Raw genomic sequence first — 6,000 nt, 5'->3', positions numbered from 1 at the left:
GGGAATTCCACCTGGCTCCACCTGATTTTCCCAAAGGACTCCGGTCTCCTGCAGGTCTTATCTGACATCTGCTAGTCCAGGGAAGTGCCTCAAACACAATGGGGCCACAGGAGGTTTTCACTGGTTATGCTTATGGTCAGACAGCAAAGCTCTGCCTCAATACCCCGTAATTTTTTTAGTACTTAACTAATAAAGCAACTACTCTTCAGCTCAGCTGATTCAACCCATTCCATTAAATGTCTCACGTGAATGATAATTTCTATCATGATGAAATGTTAATTTTCAGGATGTGTATTCATTACAGGAGGAGAAATACTGATGTTCACCTGTACTTGCATTGTCATCGCTTTGTCTCTCATGGTGTGCTCCCTCATCTTCCAGGCTCAAAAGCCGTCTTCATTACAAAGACCCTGCTGAATGCCGCCTTTCCAGCTGCTTGTCTGGACCTATGCACTTCCCATGGTTCTCCTGGTTTGCCCTCCCCTTCCTCTTTGATCATTCAGACCGCCCTCACCAACTCAGTTGCTGCTTTGAGTTTCAGTGAGTTCCAGCTCGCCCATCCCTCAGCAGTCTGTCTAATGGTTTCCTTAGCAAGAAACTCATCATTTATCATTGAATTAGTAAGATATGGATTAATACTAACACTATGATTTTAAATTTTCTATTAATCAGTGTAAAATACATCAAGTACCATCATCCTTTTGGGAAGGTAAACGTCACTGGAGGCAACAAAATGAAGAACTTGAACTTTGTTCTTTTTTTTTTTTTTTTTTAAATTGCAACATGATTTCCTGTGTTTTTTTTTTTGTTTGGTTTTTTTTTAATAGAAAAAACCCTACTCTTCTTACCTAAGCAGGGCTTCGAAGGAGTAACCCTAGACCACTATCTATTGGAAAATGATGCTCCAAACTGAAATGCAACAAAATTCAGCCTTTAAAATGAGGAAAGATTTCTATTAGATGCTCTTTGAAATCTTCCTCCTTAACTACACCATGAAAGCTCTCCAATTAGCCGTACAAGTCTTGAAGACGTGAAGAAAATTATGGGAGAGATATGTCTGCTTAGGACGTTCTGCATTTTAATGAGTTCCATGCTTTATTTTGGTGCTCAGTATATGAAGGAGAATGATGTAACTGCTTGAGAAGGTAAAGTCAGAAGGAAAAGTTGAAGTGACTTGGAGTATTAATGGGCCCCACTGAGGGCTGTTCCTAACAAAGCCTCCCCAGGGACTTGTTAGGGCAGATAATTGGAGGCCATGATTGCAGACAGGCAAAGCGCTGTGCTGAGAAAAGTCTTGGTTGGTTTTGGTGAAGCAGAAGGGCCAAGGCATGACCCCAGCCCCTGGGAGGGGAGATCCTGCACCCCCACGTCTGGCTCAGGGCTCTTCTTGGGGTCTGTATGATGTGGTTGGCAGTGTGATGCCACGAGAAGAACTTCATTAGGACACCTCCCCACCCCTGCACAGGGTATCAAGGAAGCAAAGAGGCTCCATTGCAATGACTCTATCTCGTCTCCTCAGAAGCTCTAGCCAAAGGGACAAAAACGTCAGGGCTATTGGGGCCTTCCCTTCTTGCCAGCACCCTCTGCCTTCTCCTCTGCAGCCTTTCCTATGCTGTCCCACGCTTTGCCCTATTTCCTTGAAGTCTGCAGACGCCCATCTCTGTTCACCGCCTTGCTCTCATCCCGGCATTTCCATCATCTCACCCATGTCTCGTCAACCCTCAGCTGTTCCTTGAAACACAAAGCTAGGGTCTAATCTTTCGGTGACCTCTGGCACCACAGCATTACTCTTTGAGGGACATTTCTTCCTCCTCGTGGCCAGTGACACCCCCCCAAGGTGCACCTTGTGGCAGTTTCTCTCTCCTGCTCTTTCCTACTACCAAAGAAAACTCCATCAGGGTGGAAACCTCTCCTGAAGCAGGCATCCCAACCCATCAGGCTCCTTGCGGCCTGTCAGCCAAGCAGACAGAAGTCACCTCACCAGCATCTTCCAAGCCCTGGGCCTGCTGCTGGCCTTGCAGCTTCTTGGCTAGACGCAGCCAAGCCTTGTGCCTCCTGCTGTCCAGTCCTGGACTCAAGCAGAAGGGACAGGACAAGCCCTCTGCGGGCCTTCTTTGTGTCTGGGTCCTCCTGGGGATGGAGGCAGAGGGGATCCCACAGGCAGCATGCCAAGCAGGGGCCTTCTGCTGGCCTAGCAGGGCCACTGGCAGATGTCAGCCCCAAAGTGCCGATCCCAGGGAGAAGCCAAGGCTGACCTGCCACCTCCAGACACAAGGGACCTCACAGTCCCTTTGCGTGACACGTTCCTGCTGCTGCCCTATCAGCTGCAGAGACAGAAGTGACCTCCCAGTCACTGCCCCAGTCCCATTCCTCCTGCTGGGGCAGGAGATCCTGAGGCAGAGCTGAGCTTAGCAGAGCATTCCCACCCATCTCCTCCTTGTGGCCCACAAGCTCATCAGATCCATGGCCCCTCACACTCATCAGTGAACACAATGGTACTGCATGGCAACCTCATGGTTCCTGCCCTGCTCCAAGGGAACAAGAACGTAACGTTAAGGGTTAGGAGAGGGGTTGAAGGTGAGGAGGTTAATGCACAGGAGGACAGGGTTTGGATGTTAGTTGTTCAGATATGGCATTAGGGACTGCGGTGAACATTTCTGGGTGAGAGCTTAAGCAAATATTGAGTGGGAGGGTTTGGTGTTGTGCTTGGGTTGTCAGGTCTGTGGTTAGAGTATGTGCAATCTCTTTGGTTTAGCGTTTTGTTTAGGTCTGCAAGAAGACTTGGGTTAAATAGAGCATTTTAATGCTTGTGTTAAAGGCAGGGATCAGGGTGAGCAAGCGTGTGAAGGTAAGGGAAACGTCTTATGGACTTATCTTTGCTTCAGGGGATATTGTGGTCAAAAATTAGAGCAGTGGACTCCTGTCAGGGTGTGGAGTGGCATATAGATTTAGGTATTAATGTTACAGGTTAAAATAAGGTAAGGGCCTCACATGTCTGCTTTAAGTCAGCTTTACTGCAGGATCAACATTACCTGAGCATTCTTACCTCTCCAAAATCATTAGCTTCTGCTGGCCAAGCTCCTCTTCCCTCCCCCAAATCTCACATCTCTCCTGGCCAGGCTTCTCCTGACTTCCCCATATCAGTCATCTTCTTAGGGGCAGCTTTCTGATGGCTTTCATGAACTCAGAGTATCTGTCCCACCTCGGTTGGCTACTCTGCTCCTGAGAAAGTAGCAGCTCCAAAGCCAGCACGGAGAAGGACACAAAGGCTGTAGGAGCACCCTGCACAATGTGCCCAGCAGCTCTGCACCACCGCAAAAGCAGCGTTGAAGGACGAGTTCAGGCAAAAGCTGAAACCTCTGACATAACAACACCTACTCAAGACCCCTTCCTCTATGGGGCCTACCAGCTACGTAGGAAGAGAGGATCTCACAAACTGTGTGCAGAGCAGGTGCCTTCTGCTGGCCTATCATGGAGACCAGCAGATGTGAGCCTAAAGGCACAGATCCCAGCCAGGAGTCAAGGGATGACCTGTTAGCTGCTTCAGAAAAAAGTCACCTCACAGGCCATTTAACAGCCATCAGCTTCCTGCTGGACTTGGAGCTTCTGAGGCACCACTGAGCTCATAATACCACACCTACAAAACACCCCCTTTTTGGCCCAGAATCTGCCCAGGTAGAAGTGATCTGGTTGTGATCCTTCCAGCCCATGGCACAGCTCCTGGGCTCCCAGCCTCTCTGACACACAGGAGCCAGGGCCGTGCCAGTTCTGGGAGGTGCTAGGGCAGGAGGGACCTTGCAGTCAAATCACTCACCAGGCTCCTTGGCTGGGGCTGCTGCGTGCCCTGGGGCTGCAGAGCTCTCCTCTGCCTGCTCACAGCAGATTGAGCCCTTGAGCTGTGGTCAGTCCACCTTGGAGGAGCTCCCCCCTTAGGAGGGAAGTGCTGCAGCGCAGGCCGGCTGTGCCACTGCCGTGCCCACTGCCTGCCCCTGCCTGCAGTCCCAGCACAGCCCCACAGCAGCACTGGCACCAAGCTACAGGAGCAGCCGGGCCTGACCCCACCAGCAGGGCTCAGCACCAGAGGGGGGCAGTGGCAAGAGAGCAGCTCGGCATGCCCCAAGCGCTCGTGCTCCCTGCCCGTGCTGCTGGGATGGGACTCTTTTCCTCTGCAGCCCTGCACATGGCACTGCCCCTGCAGAGCCAGAGCAGCTCTCAGAGGAAGGACGTCACACAAGGAAGGCAGTGCAGGCTCCTTCACTTTGTTTATGTTCACAGAGAGACGGTTCTCCTCATGTACAGAGTCTCAGTATATACATTCAACACGTACATACTGAAATGGAAGTGGAACAACGGGCTCCTTTTTTTTATTTAAATTTACAGAGGGCCTGGCTCCTCATATACAGAATCTCTGAGCTATACTCGACAGGTAAATACTGTAAAAGAAATGAGATGAATCATATCATTTTACTGGGCAACTTTAGACGTATTAAAACAAAGAAAGTCTTGTAATGAAAACACTCATAAATAAACAAACACACACAAATATAATTATATATATATAATATTAGTTCTTGTAGTCATTGACATTATTAGTCAACTGCAGAGCTAGAATGGAAATTTATTGCTTCCGAAAAAAATCTAGTCATTAATTTCCACAGTGCATTCTTGAGCTCCTTGTTCCTCATGCTGTAGATGAGGGGGTTCACTGCTGGAGGCACCACCGAGTACAGAACTGCCACCACCAGGTCCACGGATTGGGAGGTGATGGAGGGAGGCTTCAGGTAGCCAAACAAGCCAGTGCTAACAGTCATAGAGACCACAGCCAGGTGAGGGAGGCACGTGGAAAAGACTTTGTGCCGGCCCTGCTCAGAGGGCATCCTCAGCACTGCCCTGAAGATCTGCACATAGGACAGCACAATGAAAACAAAACAACCAAAGACTAAAGAAACACTAAACACAAGTGCCCCAACTTCCCTGAGGTAGGCGTCTCAGCAGGAGAGCTTGAGGATCTGGGGGATTTCACAGAAGAACTGGTCCACAGCATTGCCTTGGCAGAGGGGCAGGGAAAAGGTAGTGGCCGTGTGCAGGACAGCACTGAGAAAGCCACTGCCCCAGGCAGCTGCTGCCATCTGGGCACAAGCTCTGCTGCCCACGAGGCTCCCGTAGTGCAGGGGCTTGCAGATGGCAACGTAGCGGTCGTAGGACATGATGGTGAGAAGGGAATACTCTGCTCCAAGCAAGAAGACAGAAAAGAAGACCTGCGCAGCACATCCTTGATAGGAGATGGTCCTGGTGTCCCAGAGGGCATTGGCCATGGCTTTGGGGAGAGTGGTGGAGATGGATCCCAGGTCGAGGAGGGCGAGGTTGAGGAGGAAGAAGTCCATGGGGGTGTGGAGGCGGTGGTCGCAGGCTACGGCGGTGAGGATGAGGCCGTTGCCCAGGAGGGCAGCCAGGTAGATGCCCAGGAAGAGCCCGAAGTGCAGGAGCTGCAGCTCCCGCGTGTCTGCGAATGCCAGCAGGAGGAACTCGCTCACAGAGCTGATGTTGGGCATTTCCTGCTTCTGGGCATGGGGTCCTGCCAAAGGAACAGAAATACAGTAATAACATATGAGAGTTATCTGAGAAAAACCATTTCAATTTCTTAATTAGGCCCCTCAAAGCACTTGCCCAGTTGCACACAGACAGTTGGCAGAGCCCTTTCCCACATTGGATTCAGCTGCTCTGTGCGCGCATCTCTTTGACTGCAGGACAATTGCACTAAGGAGGTTCTCCTGAGAAGAGCTTGAACGCTGCTGAGGGCAGAGGAATCCAGGCTCCAAGTGCCCATCTCCAGACCCCTCACCCTGTCCCCGTACTCCCCTTCCCCCAAGCACCCCGAGGGCTCACTCCATGGGCATGTGAAACCCCCATCCCCAGGCAGCCTGGGAACAAGAGCAGCAGCAGCACGGCCAGGTGGAGAAGCCAGGAGGAATGGCAGCGTGCTGCTGCCAGGGGAGGCAA

At 51.0% G+C, this 6,000-nt stretch overlaps 1 pseudogene; it reads right to left on the bottom strand.

The window, feature by feature from the left end:
* Positions 1-4,589: 4,589 nt before the first annotated feature.
* On the bottom strand, positions 4,590-5,552 carry LOC136787751 (olfactory receptor 14C36-like; annotated as a pseudogene).
* Positions 5,553-6,000: the final 448 nt, after the last annotated feature.

This window comes from Anser cygnoides, chromosome 30 (assembly GCF_040182565.1).
Source record: "Anser cygnoides isolate HZ-2024a breed goose chromosome 30, Taihu_goose_T2T_genome, whole genome shotgun sequence".
NCBI lineage: Eukaryota > Metazoa > Chordata > Aves > Anseriformes > Anatidae > Anser > Anser cygnoides.
Note: the sequence above shows the minus strand (reverse complement) of the source record. Positions and strands in the feature narration are given on the sequence as shown.